This window comes from Cervus elaphus, chromosome 23, assembly GCF_910594005.1.
Source record: "Cervus elaphus chromosome 23, mCerEla1.1, whole genome shotgun sequence".
Lineage (NCBI taxonomy): Eukaryota > Metazoa > Chordata > Mammalia > Artiodactyla > Cervidae > Cervus > Cervus elaphus.
Window position 1 is genome coordinate 74,461,320 of NC_057837.1, and position 21,016 is coordinate 74,482,335.

Genomic DNA, 21,016 nt, shown 5'->3' on the forward strand with positions numbered 1-21,016 from the left:
CAGTGGGATAACTGGTTTGGAGAACTGTGTGGGAGGTGACAGCCGTGTCAGAGGCTGTGAGCAGCCGCGGCTGCTCACCACCGCGCTGGAGCTAATTATACCCGCACCCAGGGCTGACCGTGGGCGCGGAGCAGAGGCAGAGGGGTACAGCTCAGCCGTACTGCTGGCAGGGGCCCGTGGGAGGTGGTATTTGTCACTGCACCTGCAGATCGGAGCCGGGCCCTGCGCCAGGGCCTCACTCGTGCGGCCTCCCTTTTACACGCACTGCAACTCCGATGTAGGTATTAAATGGATCCCCTGACCGCGCAGCTAGTGATGGGCAGAGCAAGACGCCAGCCTGTGCCTGATTGATTCTAAAGTCAATGCTTTAACCGTCTTGTCTCACAGATCCTTACAACCCCCTGAGGGGTGGGTTTTTTGTTGTCCCTTTTACAGATGCTCAAGAAAGAGAGGAAATAATGAACTGATACTCAGCAAAGAGACTAAATAAGGACTCCCATTTATATGGCACTTTACACTCTGCAAAGCATCTGAAAAGCTGTTTTACATATGTTGTTTCATTTGAGCCTCAAAACATCTTGGAATTGAAGATGACTTTTATTTGTCCCCTTTTACTGGTGAATACAATGATGCTCATGGAGGTTGTGGCTTAGTAATAGCTAAGGTAGCTACAGCCCTTGCAGAAGTCATCAGCAAACTTTCCATAAATATCCAGATAGTAAATGCTCTTGGCTATACAGCCTCTGTGAAAACTATTCAACTGTGCTGTTGTACTGTGAAAGCAGCCACAGACAATATATAAACCAGTGAGGGTGGCTGTATTCCAATGCAACTTTACTTACAAAAAAATAGGTGTTGACCTGTGGCTGTACTTTGCCCAACCCTTGCCAACCAAAGCTTTTAGTAGACCATTGCTTTGTGAGATCTTCACAGAAGACTGTTATTATCCAGGCTGTTCTTTTTAATTATTAATGAATTACTGTTGATGTTATCATCCTCATCATTTTACAAAGGAGAAACTGAAGGTTTAGCAAGGTTAAGGATTATATTTGAGGTCAACTCAGGAACTAGAACTCAGGTCCAGCTTTCCTCATTCCCAATTTCATCTTCTGTCTACAGAACTGGTTGGAGGAGCTCATGAGAGTTCCACCTTGGTCTCAGTTCAGTTCAGTAGCTCAGCTGTGTCTGACTCTTTGCGACCCCATGGACTGCAGCACACCAGGCTTCCCCATCCATCCCCACCTCCTGGAACTTGCTCAAACTCATGTCCATTGAGTCGGTGATGTCATCCAACCATCTCATCCTCTGTCGTCCCCTTCTGCTTCTGCCTTCAATCTTTCCCAGCATCAGGGTCTTTACCAATAAGTCGGTTCTTCACATCAGGTGGCCAAAGTATTGGAGCTTCAGCATCAGTTCTTCCAATGAATATTCAGGACTGATTTCCTTTAGGACTGACTGGTTGAATCTCCTTGGTCTAGCAGACCTTTTTTCCTGCCCCATTGCACGATGACAGGCCAAGTTCATTTTCCCTCCCCAGCCTTGGGTGGTAATAACTCCTGCAGGTCCCTTCTTCAGGAACATTCTCGCACCTCTTCCTGCCTTATTCATTTGCTGTAGCCCATAAACACCTCTCCCTCCCTGGGCCCCTACACCAAGCAGCTTTTTATTTTTATCACTTTTTAAAAACTTTTAATTTTATATTGAAATATAGGTAATTAACAATGTCATGTTAGTTTCAGGTATACACCAAAGTGATCAGTTATACATATGAGTATGGATATCTATTCTTTTTCAAATTATTTTCCCATTTAGATTGTTACATAACATTGAGCAGAGTTCCCTGTGCTATACCTTAGGTCCTTGGTTATGGATTTTAAATATATCAGTGTGGACATGTCCATCCCAAACTCCCTCACTATCCCCTCTCACTCTTTCCCCCTGGTAACCATAAGTATGTTCTCTAAGTCTGTGAGTCTGTTTCCCTAGTACCCTTGGTTACTGAGAATAGACTGCTGGGAAATAGACTCCATGTGGGCAATGGCTTTGGTGGAGTCTGCTAGCTAGTTGTCTGCCAAAACCCCTTCTCCCAGCCTTTCACAGTAACAGGGCTGCCTAGCTAAGCCTCCCTTCCCAGCCTCACTTACAGTTAAGAACAAATGGGTAGGGACTTCCCTGGTGGCCCAGTGGTTAAGATTCCCTGCTTCCAATGCAGGTGGCCCGGGGATAATCTCTGGTCAGGGAACTAGATGCCACGTGCCACTCAACTATGACCTGGCACAGCCAAATAAATTTTTAAAAACAAAACAAAAAAAGACTGGGGAAGTTTCTGCCAGTGGAAGTGATATATGAACTTCAGGCAAGGCCTTTAGTTAATAGGCCTGGCTCCTCCCTGCTCTTTCGTCTCTCTCTAGCTGGGTCCAGTTTTGACCTTGTGATGATTATAACATGCTGGGGGATGAAAGGACCATCACATAGAAAGTTCTGGGGTCCCTGAATAGATCACATGGAGAGAAAGCTATGTGCAGGCCTGGAATAATTCTAGGTCACCTTATGCTCTTATGTGAAAGAAAAGTAATCTTTGTTCTTTAAACCATTGACTTTTGGGGGGTGGGAGGGTAGGTATCTGTTTGCCAGAACCAGCCCTGCACTTACACAACCCCGAGAGTGAAAGCTTCCTTAAATTTTGTGCCCTGGGTATCTCACTTGCCTCACCCTAGTCTTAGCCCTGTTCAGTACACATTTAGCCAAGGGATGAGTCATTCCCTTTAACTTTACAATACTTGGTCTCCTCACCCTGCCACCCACCCCCCCGAGCACAGGTTCTTTAGTTGCAAGTCTCAGGAACCAACTCTGGCTAACTTTAGCAGAAAAGGAGTTTCTTGGCAGGCTAGTGGCAATTCACAGAGGTGACAGGAAGCTGGAGAACTAGGCTTAGAAAAGGAGAGAGCCTGGAGATGCTTTGGGTGTTTAGGTAGCCAAAATGAACTCATTCCACCCTCTTCTCCCCTTTCTTGATCAGATCTTTCTTTGATCAGAGTCAAGGTCCCTGGAGCAAGAGTCTAGCTGGCTGGGCTCAGGTAGCATGCCCAGCTAAGGAAACATCTCTTGGCTAAGGAAGGCAGGCACCCTGACTTACAGCTCCACCAAGGCTACTACACAAGGCAAGAATTCTCCAGATCCCTCCATCTCCACTCCCAGCTGAGACCCCGGCATTTCAGACCAGGCGCCCTGTTTTCAGACTGAAATCAACTAGAAGTACCTGAAGCTGAATGTCATCATTATACGAGCCCAAAACAATGTCTGTCTGGCAGCCAATACGGCATGATAGTTATGGTCCCTGGACCTTGTAATTATACAAGAGCCCTTTGTAACTGTTGGCCTGCACCTCACAGACCTGCAAGACCAAAGGAAGAGCCCAGAGACAGAGACATCAAAGGTTTATTGTCTCTTACACAAGGGCTTTCCTGGTGGCTCAGAGGTAAAGAATCCACCTGCCAAGCAGGAGACTTGGGTTTGATCCCTGGGCCTGAAAGATCTCCTGGAGAAGGAAACAGCAACCCACTCCAGTATGTTTGCCTGGGACAAGTGGAGCCTGGCAGGCTACGGTCCATGGGGTCACAAAAGAGTCAGACTCGACTTAGCAACTAAACAATAACAACTCTTACACAAAGGGTCCTGGAGCAACACCTTGTCGTGTGTGGCAGACGGTGGGCATGGCAGCAGTCTCCACTACTTGGGTGGAGGAGGAGGCGACCGTTTATAGGGGGAATTGATGCTAGGTGGGAGCATTAGTTACTAGGGTCTAATTAAGCCCTATAATTAAGAGAATTGGATATTCATGTGAGTGAAGCGGGGCCAGGTTGAGCGGGGGAGGTACAGAGAGCAAGAGAGCAAGCCGCAGTCTTGAATGGCCCAACCATACAGGCCAAGCTGTGCATTCTCGGGTACATTAGTAGCTCTCTCTGAAGCTCAGTCTCCTCATCTGTACAATGGGGATGATAACAGTATCGATCTCGGTGGAGAATTAAATGAAATACAGTTAATGTCCAACACTTAGCAGGGTGCCAGGCACGTGATATGGAGAAGGGAATGGCAACCCACTCCAGTATTCTTGCCCGGAGGATCCTGTGGACAGAGGAATCTGGTGGGCTACATACAGTCCATGGGGTCGCAAAGAGTCAGGCACGACTGAGCGACTAAACAGCAACAGCAGGCGCATAATAAATGCTCGTTAAGTTGTATGTAGTCTTCAGAATTATAGTAAGCCCTCAGTAAGTATTCACTGTATTCTTTTAGTTCCTCTAAAGTCACATCTGAAACTGGAGCATATGGAAATACTTCTCCCAGTTCTCTAATCCTTTGGCCTCCCACATTTGTGTAGTCTGTCATTCCCTTTGGGGCCTCACTTCCCTCCTTACCCGGCTTACCTGCCTTACCCTGATCTTCACTATAATCATGCCCTTGTGTTCGCCTTCAACTCCCGTGCCCCTTTCTCTATCTACTCACCTGGAGAATCCCAACTCTGCTTAAACCTAAGTCACCATCTGCCACACCTGTGCCCAGCAACGGACTGGAGCCAGAGAAAAATACAAACCCTCACATCAGTCCTCCAGAGGAGACAATTCCTTATTCTTAACTGATGACCTTATCTCTCTGACAAAAGAGAAAAAAGAAAGGAAAATAAACAACAAGAAGAAAACAATCTCATCTTCCCACTGCAAATCCATCCATCCATCTGCATCAGAGCCTGAATGCTCTGCGTCCTTCTCAGATTCTCCGTAAGGGAGATCCTGGAGGTGCAGGTGTATTTCATCTCCTCTCACCTACTCAGAAATGTTACTTCTGTAGATCTCTCCTCTCCCTTGCAGACCGATGCTTTGGTTATTCCCACCAGCATCCACCTATACCATACTGTGGTCTATCTCTAGAGTGCTGGGGGTGCTTAGACAGAATCTTCACCATCATCTTCAAGACCTCAGATGATCTGGCATTTGATTTCTTTTCACTCTCCTCCTAGCTCATTCTATTTGAGTCTCATAGGTCTAATTTCCCATTCCTTGATCAGTTTTTTCCTACCTCTCGCCTTTGCACGTGCTGTTCCCTCTCCTGGAATGCTCTTGCCCCATCATCACATGGCTTACCTTTTTATTTATTGAGGTCAGACTCTAATACCTCCTCCGGCAAGTCTTCCCTGACCACACATCATCTGTAATCCCGCTCCTCCAACCCCACCATGTTTCCTTATCCTGCTCCAGTCTCTTTTGTAGCGCTTGATGTCATATTGCTGTTTTGTTTTATGACTTTCAGTTTGGTTGTAGACTCCATGATAGCAGGGATATTGACAATCTTGCTCCCCAGGACCTAGAGCATGTGTGTGCATGCTAAGTCATTCAATCGTGTCCAATTCTTTGTGACCTGTGGGCTATAGCCAGCCGGCCTCTTCTGTCCCCGGGATTCTCCAGGCAAGAATATTGGAGTGGGTTGCCGTGTCTTTCTCCAGGGGATCTTCCCGACCCAGGGATCAAACCCACATCTCTGATGTCTCCTGCATTGGCAGGTGGGTTCTTTATTACTAGTGCCGCCTGGGAAGCCCACCTAAAGCATATCTAGTGCATAATAGACAGTCAAAATCTTACGTATTGCATCATCAAAGAAACAAAAAGAAATCATGGGTAACTGGTCTCTATGAGCTTGACTCATGCTATGTTTGAATCTTCCTAAACACTCAGAAGTTATGCATGTTCCTTCTCACAAACAATTATTGTTGAAATATGATTCCTGCCACCATATCAGAAGGGTTTCTGATATGATGGCTCATAATCAAAACCAGCATTTATCTGCTAAAAGAAATAGAACTCATACTTATTACGGGTCTACTATGCACCAAGACTTGTGTTGGGGGCTGTTATGCACATGATCTCATTTTAAACGGCCAACTTTCTATGAAGCACTAGGGTGCCCATTTTACAGATGAGGAAGACTGAGGTTTAGAGATGCAAAGAAACTTGCCACGCAGCTTGTTTGGTACCCAAGTCAGTCTGACTTCAAAGCACATGACCTTCCCTTTATTCTCACCACTAAAAATAATACACCTGGGCATTTCACTCTTTGTCAAACACTTGTTAGGCTTGGATAGAAAAGAGATTTTGTGCCAAGGTCTTTACATGATTTGTCTCACTTGATGCTCACGCTCCCATGAGGTATGGACTCATTACCTTTATTAGACAAATGACGAAACTGAAGCGCAGAGAGATTCAGGCATTTGCCCGGGGTTAATTGGTGGCGTGGTTAAGCCAGTCTTCAAATACAGGTCGAATTTCAAGGCTTGGATCTCTTCTGCAATATTGTACCGTCTCCCTTAAGACAACTCTCTGCCTCAGAAAGAGGAGAAAAATGACTAAAACAGGCGAATAAAGCATCATTAAGAAAATTCATGGTGACTTGGTTTTTAAGTGGGAAGCAAAGGGCAGGAGGCAGACAGCCAGTCTAGCCTCAGCTCTTGCAGGTTGGGGGTTCACATAACTCACGATAACTTCATTTGCGAAGATCGCTCTTCCAGGAACTGGGGCTTATCTTGTGTTTGTGCGAGTGGAAGCGGAGCCGGGGGTGGGAGGTGAAGACCCTGGTGAGCAGTCAGCTGTCAGCCCCGGCAGGGACAGACTCCAGCCGCTTGTGTGAGACTAGCGCCTTCTGCTGCCGCTAGGAAGTCATCTACCAACATCTACAGCTCTGTGGGTGGGTGGGCGCGTGTGTGTGTGTGTGTGTGTGTGTGTGTGTGTGTGTGTGTGCGTGTGTTGGGGCTGGAGGGCATCATGGGAATGAGATATTCAATGAGACTTGCAAAATGACTAGCACACCTAGTAGATAAAAATAATGGTTACCACTTACCAGGGTGACGTTAGGGACAGGCACTGTTTTAAGGACTTGGGGCTGTGCTTAGTCGTTCTGACTCTTTGCAACCCAACGGACTGTACCCGCCAGCCTCTTCAGTCCATGGGGATTCTCCAGGCAAGGACACTGGAGTGGGTTGCCATGCCCTTCTTCAGCGGATCTTCCTAACCCAGGGATCAAACCCAGATCTCCCACATTGCAGGTGGATTCTTTACCGCCTGAGCCACCAGGGAAGCTACATTAATTTTATTTGCTCCTAGAGACTTTTACATACTTTATCTAATTGAACCTTCACCCCTACCTGCTGAAGTCAGAATTCTGATTATTATTGCCCCCATTTTTCACAAGAGGAAACCGAAGCACAAAGAGGTTAAGTCATTTGCTGTATGGCTATTAAGTGGCGAGTCTGGGGCTTGAACAAGCGGACTCTCAGCCTTGGCGTCCATGCTCTGGAAACCACTGCATGGCCATTCTTTGTGCCCCAAGCGCCCCCTGGCAAGTCCCCCGTAAGCAGCCTCACTGAGGGCGCACACACAGTAATGGCTCAACAGTTTCTTGGGAAATGGTGAGCCTGCTAGGACTTGCTGCTTTCTGGACCCGAGCGGGGGGTGGGGGGAGGTTGCAGGTTCCTCCCCAGGACTAGTCTTACAACCCACTGCATCTCTCTGAACCGGAGATAAGCCCCTGGCCAGTGCTAAGCTTGGCCCCATGGATCCGCTTCTCCTCCAGGAAGATTTTACTTACAAGAGAAGCCGAGAATCCTAAATAATAATGTGAAATATTTAACAACCAGTGAGGCATGAAGACTGACAGATCGGAACCGACAGCTCCTGGAGAAGATTCCTAAGAGCTCTGTCCCTCCCCCCTTCCCATATGGCCATCGCTGCTTTAACCCTTTAGTAACTGGATTGTGGGGAGGTGGAGGGGTCAGAGGTAGAGGGGTTAGAGGTGGAGCGAGAGCTCAGAGAGGCTAGAGCTGTGGAGGAAACGCTGAGGGGTTTGAGGCATCTACTATTTATCAACTAATGTGGGGGAACTTTACCACTTTAATGGTTGCTGTGGCTACGCAGGCTGAGTGATGCCGTCTTTACTGTGGGTCCTCAGGCTGGCTGCTTGACCTCTCTGAAATGTATTATCCTCATCTCTAAAATAGGGATGAGTGGAAATTGACTCATGGGGCTGGTGAGGGAGTTATATGAGGTGAAACCAAGTAGAGGTCCTGCTTGTAGCTCTGAGTAGGCGTTCAGTCGATGGGGGTTGTTATTCGTGGCTAAACAGATGTGTGTGTGTGTGTGTGTGTGTGTGCACGCGTGTGTTTCTGTTAGGTGTGCGAGGAGAGTGAGGTAGCCTTGTTGACCCAGGGCCCCTCTGTCTCACCATCCCTTGCCTTCATCACTTTAAGTGTAAGCCCAGCCCTGGAGATGAGAGCTTGGGTGTGGGGCACAGGTTCCTTTATTGGCTGCCACTTCTTTTGCTCCTGGAGACACCTCCATGAGTGTTCCTGAACTGGCTTGCTTTGTCTGGAGCAGATCCTTGGGTGTTGAGAAGCTGGAGTGGCCGTGATAGAAGTGAAGACCCACTCTCGGGACTTCCCTGGCGGTAGAGTGGTTAAGGCTCTGTGCTTGGTCCTGGGTTCATTCTCGGATCCCCGGTCAGGGATATACAGCATCCAGTAGCCTGTATGCCTCCTTGCATGGCCAAAAGACTTAAAAAACAAAGCAAAACCCACCCTTGCCAGAGAACCTGGCCAAACCAAACCTGGTTTGGCTGGGGGAGGAGACCGGCTGGAGGGGCTCCTGTTTATTGCAGAGTTTATCTGTTCCTTCCACAGATATTTGTCAAGTGCTCAGTATATACTGTTCATGGGTTATATAGAGTGAGCAAGACTAACGTGGTCTCTGCCCTCAGAGCATTCACAGTCCCGCGGTGGAGATAGACAGCAAACAAACAAGCAACTAACTAACTAAATTAATTAATTAAAAAACATTATTATAAACAGGGGTAAATGTTCTAGGAGAATGATTAGGCTCAGTTCAGTTCAGTCGCTCAGTCGTGTCTGACTCTTTTCAACCCCATGGACTATAGCACGCCAGGTTTCCCTGTCCATCGCCAACTCCTGGAGCTTGCTCAAACTCATGTCCATTGAGTCAGTGATGTCATCCAACTATGTCATCCTCTGTCGTCCCCTTCTCCTCCTGCCTTCTATCTTTCCCAACATCAGGGTCTTTTCCAAGGAGTCAGTTCCTTGCATCAGGTGGTCAAAGTATTGCAGTTTCAGCTTTAGCATCAGTCCTTCCAATGAATATTCAGGACTGATTTCCTTTAGGATAGACTGGTTAGATCTTGCAGTCCAAGGGACTCTCAAGAGTCTTCTCTAACACCACAGTTCAAAAGCATCAATTCTTCAGCACTCAGCTTTCTTTGTAGTCCAACTCTCACATCCATACCTGGCTACTGGAAAAACCATAGCTTTGACTAGATAGACCTTTGTTGGTAAAGTAATGGCTGTGCTTTTTAATATGCTGTCTAGGTTGGTCATAGCTTTTCTTTCAAGGAGCAAGCATCCTTTAATTTCATGGCTGCAATCACCATCTGCAGCGATTTTGGAGCCCAAGAAAGTAAAGTCTCTCACTGTTTCCATTGTTTCTTCATCTATTTGCCATGAAGTGATGCGACTGGATGCCATGATCTTAGTTTTCTGAATGTTGAGTCTTAAGCCAACTTTTTCACTCTCCTCTTTCACTTTCATTAAGAGGCTCTTCAGTTTTTCTTCTCTTTCTGCCATAAGGGTGGTGTCATCTGCATATCTGAGGTTATTGATATTTCTCCCGGCAATCTTAATTACAGCTTGTGCTTCATCCAGCCCAGCATTTCTCATGATGTACTCCGCATATAAGTTAAATAAGCAGGGTGACAGTATATAGCCTTGATGTATTCCTTTCCCGATTTGGAACCAGTCTGTTGTTCCAAGTCCAGTTCTAACTGTTGCTCCTTGACCGGCATACAGATTTCTCAGGAGGCAGGTCAGGTGGTCTGGTATTCCCATCTCTTTAAGAATTTTTCACAGTTCGTTGTGATCCACACAGTCAAAGGCTTTGGTGTAGTCAATAAAGCAGAAGTAGATGTTTTTATGGAACTTTCTTGCTTTTTCAATGATCCAGCGGATGCTGGCAATTTGATCTCTGGTTCCTCTGCCTTTTCTAAATCCAGCTTGAACAACTGCAAATTCACAGATCACGTACTGCTGAAGCCTGGCTTGGAGAATTTTGAGCAGTACTTTGCTAGCGTGTGAGATGAGTGCAATTGTGCGGTAGTCTGAGCATTCTTTGCCATTGCCTTTCTTTGGGACTGGAATGAAAACTGACTTTTCCAGTCCTGTGGCCACTGCTGAGTTTTCCAAATTTGCTGGCATATTGAGTGCAACCCTTTCACAGCATCATCTTTTAGGATTTGAAATAGCTCAACTGGAATTCCATCACCTCCACTAGCTTTGTTCGTAGTCATGCTTCGTAAGGCCCACTTGACCTCTCATTCCAGGGTGTCTGGCTCTAGGTGAGTGATCACACCATCATGGTTATCTGGGTCATGAAGATCTTTTTTGTATAGTTCTTCTGTGTATTCTTGCCACCTCTTCTTTATATCTTCTGTTTCTGTTAGGTCCATACCATTTCTGTCCTTTATTGTACCCTTGTTTGCATGAAATATTCCCTTGGTATCTCTAATTTTCTTGAAGCAATCTCTAGTCTTTCCCATTTTATTGTTTTCCTCTATTTCTTTGCATTGATCACTCATTTCCCCACATTTTAGCAATGAAAGGAGGAGGACTACACTGTCTTGGAGGTCCTCTCTGAGGAGGTGATGATTATACTGAGACTTGATGGATGAATAGGAGTTTGCCAGGTGAAGGGGAGAGGGTTCCTAGCAGAAGGGCCAGCAATATGGGAAGACCTGGAGGTAGGAGAGATCCCAACTTGAACTGGGTCATTAGACTATAAAGGAAAGAGAAGAGATGGGCTGGGAGAAGCCAGTTAACACAGGTCTTGTCAGCTCTGAAGTAAATAGTTCCAGTTTTGTTCTATGTGCTATGGAAATCCACGAGAGGGTTGGAAGCAGGGGAATGACAAGATCTGATTTGAATTTTGCAAAAAGATCTCTTCAGTGCTATGATCAGATTGTGTTGAGAATGGCTGGTAGGGTTCAAAGATGGAAGCGGGAGAACTAAATGCAATGTGAATATTAACAGCCTGCAGACTCCTAGGAAAAGACTGATTTTTCTATAGCCCTAGGGATAAATAACCACCAGAACTGGTCTTCAACCTGTCTAACAGGTCAAGGGCAACTCACCTCACTGATCCTGCCTCTGAAACAAGCCAACCAGTGACAGTCTGTGCTTTGAAAACCAGCCAACCTGCAGCAGCTTCACTGAAATGAACGTGCTTCTAAGGCTGGCATCGCCCTACTCCCACTTTTGGAACCAACGCAATCCCAAAACAAACTTTTCCCAAAATCTATGTAGGATTAACCGTGTGCTTTGCTCATGAGACTATGCTGAGCAACCGAGTGCTCCTACATGCAAGGAAGCAATAAGTTCAGCTGGTTGCAATACGGAGTGGTGGTCTGATCCTCCATCAGAGCTCTTTACAGTCATCCAGGCTACAGATGACGACGGTGTGTCCTCTTGTGACTGCTGAGACTGTCCTGCTGGGCTTTTGCTACTGGCTGTCGCTGGTCCAGGCTTCAGTGGCTGACCAATCCTCTCTGGAAGTTCATCCTCTCCTTTTGGAGGTTTTAGGCCTTCATTTCAGCAGTCATCTCTTGGCCCTGGGGGATGCTCCCCCACCTTCGAGGGGAGGTGTGGGTCATGGTCTAATCAGGAGTTGGAAACCACACCAGTTATTTAAGAGAGACACATTGATATAAAGAATCATTGACAAGGTATCAAGTTGTTAAGTAGGCATCTAAAAAAGGATCAGAAGAACTCTTAAGTTCTCACGGAGGTAGTGACCGCAGGAAATGTCTAAGGCTCTTACCTCTAAGGCTCAAGGAACAAAGGAAAGACCCTGACATTATTAAAACCTAGAGGTGGTTTCAGAAGCCTATGAGGATGGATCCCTGGCCAGCTTGTGCTCGTGTCTGAGCTCAGAGGAGGGACCTTGAGGGTGGGACGCTGACCTTTGAGGGGGAGTCGCTCCCCCGGGGCTGGATGTCCCTTGTGGTTCAGTGGTTAAGATTCGTGCTCCCAATGCAGGGGGCCTATGTTCCATCTCTGGTCAGGGAACTAGGTCCTATATGCCACAACTAAAGATCCTGCATGTTGCAACTAAGACCCAGCACAGCAAAAACAATAATAATAGGCTTCCATGGTGGCTTAGACAGTACAGAATCCACCTGCAATGCAGGAGACCTGGGTTCCATCCTTGGGTCAGGAAGAGCCCCTAGAGAAGAGAATGGCTACCTTCTTCAATATCCTTGCCTGGAGAATCGCATGGACAGAGGAGCCTGGTGGGCTACAGTCCATGTGGTTGCAAAGAGTTGGACACGACTGAGCGACTAACACTAACTAAAAAGATGTTTTTTTTTTTTTAAAAAAGGTTTGTGCAAGTGTTAAAGAAAACCTTGCAAACTGGATTCAGCTGGTGTTACAGGAAGAAATGTAGATGCGTGTGCTGTGCTTAGTCTGACTCTTTGGGACCCCAATGGCTGTAACTGGCCAGGCTCCTCTGCCCATGGGATTTTCCAGGCAAGAATACTGGAGTGGGTTGCCATTTCCTTCTCCAGGGGCTCTTCCCAACCCAGGGATTGAACCCCCGTCTTTTGAGTCTCCTGAAAAGGTGGGCAGATTTTTTTTTTTTTTTTACCACCAGAGCCACCTGGTAAGCCCCAGGTAATGAGAAGAAGAAACAGACATGGCCAAGGTGAACATGGGATGCTGGGGTGCTGCTCTCAGGAATCACACAAAAGGACACAGGAAGAGCAGTTCCTTTTCCTCTTCCAGGCTTGCAGCTCCTGCCAGGACACCCTCCCCACTTAGCAGAGACTAGAAGGGGGCTGCTGGCAAAGCCACAGATCGTTTCCAGAATCCCAGCGCCAGCATCACAAAGCAGATCTTGGAAAGGTGGGTCTGGAGCTGAGAGGCAATAGCTTGATAGCTGAACAGGTGACATTCTGCATCTGTCTCTAGCCCCCCTAAATCTTGTCTTATCATTTGCTTATCCCAGGGCAGCCTTGTTTCTTAGATTTTGGAAGTCACCTCAGGTTTCTCTCGGTTGCCCCCTCTCCGGTGGTGGGCACAGGTGCACACACACAGATTAGTTGATTCCCAGCAAAGAAGGGTGATGCCTCTGGTGAATGAAGGAACAGAGGAAGTGGGAGGTGGTAAGAGTTCAGCCCGAATGGTGCAAATCCCTGGAAGTGGCCACTCTGCCTTTGCACTCGCGTTGAAGGAGAAAGGGTGGGTGGCATTCCAACAGCTTAGACACAGGCCCTGTAAGGCCTGCGTTATAGACAAATAAACCGAGGTTCAGAGCACCCACTTCTTGAGTCAGAACGAACTCCATCTGTCTGACTGCTGACCCGAGATGCCTAAACTTCTGCCTGGCAACTAGAGCTTGCAATTTCTTCAGGTTTCTCATCCTATAAAATGGGGATAATGACATCTGCCTTTTGGGTGGTGATGAGGATTAACTGGCTTCATGTATTAAATAAAAACATAAAGCCATTTTGGGAGACAGATGCTGGACAGATTCCCACTTTCCACTCACCAGCCTGCCAATTTGTAGTTCAAGTCTGTGCCTCGGCAAAGGGATAAAGCAGTCCCTGTTGTGGATCTGGGGGTGGGAAGGGTGGCGGTGTTCTCATTTGGTTGAGAACAACTAAGAATGTAAAATCCTTGAATGTCACTGTCTCAGTGAATACTAATAATAGGGGTAATAATAACAATGATAATATGCTCCCATTTAACGAGCGCCTACTATATACTTGTCAGGTATTTTACATTACTATTCTGCTCTGTGTATTCATCCAACAGGTATTTAGCTCCCTACCTGCCAGGCATCAAGTTCTATTAACTCTAATCATCACAATGAAACCGAGTGGTAGGTATTATTATTCTTGTTTAATAAATGATGAAGCTGAGTTAAGAGAGAACACAGAACCAGGCTGTAGAATAAGTATCACAAATATCTTGGTCACATGAAAGAGCCTAGCACATTAAATTTTTTAAAAGCTCCCCAAGGCTTTGTAAATGAAAATGTTTCATTTAAAAAATAATAATAATAACTCTTTTTAAAAAGTAAACATCTCAATAGATAGGTTGAAGAGCAAAATGGGTACAAGAGTTAGTGAACCAGAAGATCAAGCCAAGGAATTCTCCCAGAATACAGCGCAAAAGAAGAAATAGATGAGACGCATGAACCAAAGGGTTAACAGACAGACACTCAGGTTCACTGTCTGCTTAATGTGAGCTACAGAATGAAAGCAGAGACAAGGAAGGAGAGGAGCCCTGAGGCAAGGCAATAACTCAAGGCATTTTTTTAGGATTTAAATACATGTGCTCTTATATGGAGAAAACCTAGTTACGGGTCCTCTACAGCTCACAGGAATCACTTCCTGCAATTTACAAGAAGACTGTCAAAAGACCTACATCTAAGCATATCACAGTGGAATTTCAGGACTCTGAGCATGAAAAGAAAGTGGAAAAAATTAGGCTGGAATGAGAATACAGTGGACATCAGGCTTCTCACTTGCAACTTTGTAAGCAAGAAAACACCAGAATGATGTCTTCAAAGTTCCCTGGTGAAATACTTGTGAATTTAGGATTCTTTATCCAACTAAGCTACCAAGCAAATGTGAGGGCATCATAAAGACACTTGAAGACACAAATGGACTAAAACTGTTTGTAACTCTGAGTCCATACAGAGCAGCCGTTCTCACCAGGGTCCTGCTGGCAATTGGGGTGGAACAACTGATCATCGTGTGCACACACTTAGTGTCCTTCACTGCCATCCACTACATGCCAGTGGTGTTCCTCCTTAGTCACTGTGACGACACAAAACACCCCCACCTTAGAAAGGGGTGCGGTATAGCCTCTGGTTGAGAACCCATTGGTGTAGACGGTAAACTTCCACAAAGAGAAAATGAATCCAGGAAGAAACCGTGTGACATAAGCAAGCAAGCAAGGAACCAAAAAAATTTATTTTTAAGTCCAAATAAATAAATTTATTTACAACAATTAATCAAAAGCTAAGATGATAACATGGGGTAGAGACATATAAAATCTGGGAAAGAGGTAGGAGATTCTCATTTTATTTAGTTGGAAGACATAGATATTAATTAACTCTAGATGTTGATTAAGAACATGTTAAGCTATGGGACTTCCCTGGTGGTCCAGTGGCTAGGACATTATGCTTCCAATGCAGGGGACCTGAGTTCGATCCCTGGTCAGGGAACTAGATCCCACATGCCACATGCCACAACTCAGACCCAACATGGCCAGATAATTAAAAAAGAATGCGTTTAATGGTGCGTGTCAAAGATATAAAGATAATAGGAACAGAATATATTTTTTCCAAGTCACTAGAAGGAAAATTAATTGAGAGCAAATAAAATGTTATCAACTAACCAAAAAGCAGGGGTGAAAGAGAAGCATGAAAACAGCATATGCAACAGAAAATCCATAGTAAACTGGTAGAACATGTGCAAATATATCTGTAGCCATAATACATGTATTAAATTACATAAACTATACTAATATATTAAATCCAATATTAAAAGACAAAGACTCTTAAATTGAGCTTAAAGTCAAACTGCATAATGTTTTATAAGAGACAGCAAAAACAGCGTAATAGAGAAAGATTGAAGATGCTGAGATGGGAAAGGTAATCCAGGAAAGTGCCAGCAAAGGGAGAACATCAGTGTTAGCATCAGGCAAAATGGATTCCAAGGCAAAAATAACCAGGAGGATTGAAAAGGCAAAAATAGACGTTGGGACTAGCCGGTGGTGCAGTGGACAGGAATCCACCTGCGGCGCAGCGGACACGGCTCAGTCTCTGGTCTGGGAAGATCCCACGAGGCGCGGAGCAGCTGAGCCCAGGCGTCACCACTCCTGAGCCGGCACTCTCGGCCCAGGGGCCACGACTGCTGAGGTCTGCATGCCTGGAGCCTGTGCTTCGCAGCAAGGGCGGCCCAAGCACTGCGACAGAGAGCAGCCCCTCGTCGCAACTAGAGCAAGCCCTCACAAAAGCAACAGAGATCCCGGGCAGCCAAAAATAAATAAGCACATAAAATTTAAAAATAGATATTGATGAAACATTCAATCTACCAATACGTTTAATCTTTGTGCCCATATGTACCTAGTAACACAGAATTGAGGCGTGTAATACTAAACTTGATAGAATTAAAAAGAAAAAACAAATCCACAGTTTTGTGAGAAATTTTAACTTACCTATTAGAAATCTACAGAAACAAGTAGTCAAGAAATCAGGAAAGGCGTTAGCATGATTAACAAGCTTTACAGAATAAAGTTATAAATATAAATCTGTTATATGGAGATAATGTGTTTTCCCTTTTCAAACACATGTGATAACTCTGAAAACATTGTACCTATTTGAAATAATAGTTTTTCTTTTAACCCCTCTTCTCACTTTTCTCCTATTTTTCTCCTATATTTTTCTATATTTTTTCCAATTTCTTCTAAATTTTCTTTCCTCCCTTCCCATTTTTCTCTCTCTCTGTACCACCTGCTTTTCTTCCTCCCAGGTAACCTTGCTAGCAGATGGATTATATCCTCCTGTAGTTTTTTCATGCTCATAAAGTCAGATGCAAATGTATATATCTATGTAGATTTCTCTCCCTATCTCTTACAAAAATAGAACCTCAGTTTTTTTTTTTTTTTAATTTTTTTATTAGTTGGAGGCTAATTGCTTCACAACATTTCAGTGGGTTTTGTCATACATTGATATGAATCAGCCATAGATTTACACTTATTCCCCATCCCGATCCCCCCTCCCATCTCCCTCTCCACCCGATTCCTCTGGGTCTTCCCAGTGCACCAGGCCGGAGCACTTGTCTCATGCATCCCACCTGGGCTGGTGATGTTTCACCATAGATAATATACATGCTGTTCTTTTGAAACATCCCACCCTCACCTTCTCCCACAGAGTTCAAAAGTCTGTTCTGTATTTCTGTGTCTCTTTTTCTGTTTTGCATATAGGGTTATCGTTACCATCTTTCTAAATTCCATATATATGTGTTAGTATGCTGTAATGTTCTTTATCTTTCTGGCTTACTTCACTCTGTATAAGGGGTTCCAGTTTCATCCATCTCATTAGGACTGGTTCAAATGAATTCTTTTTGACGGCTGAGTAAAATTCCATGGTGTATATGTACCACAGCTTCCTTATCCATTCATCTGCTGATGGGCATCTAGGTTGCTTCCATGTCCTGGCTATTAAAAATATGGAACGCTTCACGAATTTGCGTGTCATCCTTGCGCAGGGGCCATGCTAATCTTCTCTGTATCGTTCCAATCTTAGCATATGTGCTGCCGAAGCGAGCACAGAACCTCAGTTTATAGTACATTTCTCTGGATCTTGTAGAGATGAAAGATGGAAATACCTTCAAGTCAGCAGACAGAGGCTTAAGACATTCTTTTTTAGTGTTGTGTGACGTGTGGTTGTGTGACGTCATGATAGAAACGTACCATGATGTATTCAACTATTTGAGCATACACTTTATTTTTAGGGTTTCATTGCAATCATGTTCATTGTTGATGTGAATAACCATAGCCACATATATTCTGGTGCTTTTATTTCTATGGGATGAATTCCCAGGCATGAGATTGCTGGGTCAAAGAATGTGTGGAACTGTTTTAGCTTGATATATGTTGCCAGAATGCTCTCCAACAAGGTCATCACTACTGGAATGTGGTGAAGAGAGTCCCTTCCGAGCCTAGAGTAGGTGTTATCATGCTCTCAATTTGCTAGTCTGATGTGAGTAAAGTGATATCTCACTGTTTTTAATTTGCATTTCCCTGACTCCTAGGGAAGATAAACATCTTTTTTGGTTTGTTCCCCATTTGGATTTGTTCTTCTATGCATAGTCTAGTGATAGCATCTGACCATTTAATTCTGATACTAATTTGCAAATGCTCTGTGTGTGTGTGTGTGTATACATGTATATATATATATATATATGTGTTTATATATGTGTATATGTATATGTATATATTAACCTTTCATCTGCCATCTGCATTGCAGATAGTCCCAAGATCTGATTGAGGGCTGAAAGGTACAGTGTTATGGGTATTCTTCTAAGATTTCAATGGTTTGATTTTTTTTTAGACCTGTCTTTAATCCATTTGGATTTTTTGTTTGTTTGTTTAAATGATGTGAAATAGGGTTCTGATTTTATTTCTTCAATCTCTCCATTCTCTACTATCAGTTCAGTTCAGTTGCTCAGCCGTGTTCGACTCTTTGCAACCCCATGAATCACAGCATGCCACTAACCACAGGTGGCAATTATTTTGTTTGAATTGTGTCTGGTCTGAATTGAAATGGGCTGTAAGTTTAAAATATATACCAGATTTCCAAGACTTGATATGAAAGAAAAGAATGTACAATGTCTCATTAATAACTTTTATCTCGATTACATGTTGAAATAATAATATTTTGGATATATTGGATTACATAAAATATTAAAATTACTTCATATATTTTCTTTTTGTTCTTTTTAATGTGGCTCAGAGAAAAATTTTAATTACATACACAGCTTACATTATATTCCCATTGCACAGACTGTTCCTGACCATTGGTAGAGCCAGAACTATTTTTTAAACATTTTTATTCTCTCTCATTTATCTTTTATCTGCCTCTTGAGAGGTGTATCTGTTTTACTGCTTATAATAGACATCTGTCTGATTCATCACTTCCCATTGTCTTTTAAACAGTCTTTTTATATTTGGAGAAATAATTCATCAGATCTCAAATTCCCAGCCTCCCTCACCATTAGACTGTGTGTGCTTGACTCTCGAAGGATGAATGGGAAGTGAGCTACATGGAGATCCAGGTTCTAGGAGTTTCCATTTGCATGGGTCCAGGTGGCACAGGCAATGAGCTTTGAGGATAGCAGCCCCAAGAGTGGTTTTAAGGTCAAGGTCGCGGCTTTGGGCGGGTAGTAACAGCACAGCAGTTTCCTCATCGGGCAGGACTGGGAATCGTTTGGGGGCATTGTTTAACCTTGAGTCTGACTTTTCAGCCCTCTAATGACTTTGTGAGCTACTCAGTATCTCTTTAAAAAAAAACTTGCTTGCTCCTTAATCATCAGAATCAGCTTCCGTTGTAACACAGGACTCACTATAGAACCCTGACTGGTATACTGGAATGGTCTTCAAGAAGAGGATTTGGGATATTTTTCTTACTGTTTAAAAAATATCTTCCATCTTTTTTAATTTTTATTTTTTTATGTTATGAAAGTGATAACACATTTACAGGAGACTTGGAAAATACAGAACAAGGTTACATATAGTTCCACTATAATTACAATTATTTTTAAAGCAGATAAAGTAAGATTTTTAGTTGGAGTTTCAACATCAAGCTCTCAAAAATTAATAGAATGAATATACACAGATGTAGAAGGATATAGCAAACCTGAAAAGCACTATGAACCAATTCAATGTGATGAAGATTTATACAGTTTTCACACAACAGTAGGATACAAATTCTATCCAAGTTCCCATAGACTATAAAGTAGAAGACACTGGAACTATCCAGGGACACAGAACAAGGTGAAAAAACTTCATGGTCTAAAGGTACTGAAATCACACAGTCAATGCAGGAGACCTGGGTTTGATCCCTGAGTTGGGAAGATCCCCTGGAGAAGAAAATGGCATGTCACTGTGGAATAAAAAATATCTTCCATCCTAATGAGTTCTCTCTTCTTGCTTTTTATCCCCAGCTTATTTTCTTGTTCTTTTTCTACTTCTCAAGGAGACTACTGTCTTACCCCGGGCTTCCCCAGAAAATAAGAGGCCTGTGTCAAAAGTTTACACGCTAACACTTCACTGGGTTTGTGCAACAGACCAGTTGCAGGAAACCCGGTTGAAGGAAAAAGTGAGGCAGGGAGGGCACAGAGCAGACGGAAGAGGTTCATTCCTGAGGGGCTCACTGTTTTACAACCAGTGGAGCTAGCTGCTCGGGCTCACAGTACATCCTCAGAGAGGCTGGATGAACTACTCTGGCTTGGAGCATCCTTTAGGAAGAGAAGGTGAGTTGAATTTATCCACTGGGTCCTTCTTTGTCCCCCAACTCCTGTGGCCCAAAGTCTGCCTCAGAGGGCACTAACTCAACATATCCAGGCAGTGTTTTGTGGCCTCTGGAGAAGCCAGGACCTCCCGGGCCAGTCTGGCCGCTGCATAGAGGGGGCTGTCTCTCCCTTTCCGCCTGTGCTACCGCGGGGCTCCTCAGCGTAGTGCCGGCGATGGCAGGGGCCATGACCCGGCTTAATGGCCAGGGAATAGCTTGCCATTCCCTGCAGAACCTCTCCATCTAGGAATCAAGACAAATGACTTAGGGGTGAGGTGGGTGAGTCGTGGATTTGAGGGGGGCACAGTACAGAGTTCTGTGGAGGTGCATAACCTCAGTCTAACATCCTGCCCCTTGCACCATTCAGATCCGCTTTCACCCTCTTGTAATATATGGAGCGCACACAAGAACAAGGTGCCCTCATTTCTTCCCTCAGAGGGGAGATGTAAGTCAGTTTTTCAAGGCAGTAGCTGTTCAGTGAAGCCGGGAGGTGCCTGGGGACAGAGGGAGTAAGGGGGAGACGGGCAGGGAAGAAGCGTGGAGAGCAGGGTGTGGCATGGATCTGAAGCAATCTTAAACTGAAGCACACATAAGTGTTACACTCTTTCAATTTATAGATGAAGTTACTTAAGGTAAAAAATTTCCTTTGAATGTAGCCTTTTCTACCTCCCAGAAGTTTTCCAATAAAGAAATCGCCATTTCTTTGTTTTCTGGATCATCTGTAATTTCATTTTTTCACTTTCCTTTGATTCAGGTGTTCCCAAACAGACTTATTTTCCAGGTAGTTAGCATATTCTGGTGACTTTAAAAATGATTTACTTTTCATA

At 44.5% G+C, this 21,016-nt stretch overlaps 1 non-coding gene across 1 annotated transcript; it reads right to left on the reverse strand.

The window, feature by feature from the left end:
- Positions 1-17,340: 17,340 nt before the first annotated feature.
- LOC122682374 lies at positions 17,341-17,447 on the reverse strand. The gene has a single exon (XR_006337376.1). It is a non-coding gene; the product is annotated as a U6 spliceosomal RNA (small nuclear RNA).
- Positions 17,448-21,016: the final 3,569 nt, after the last annotated feature.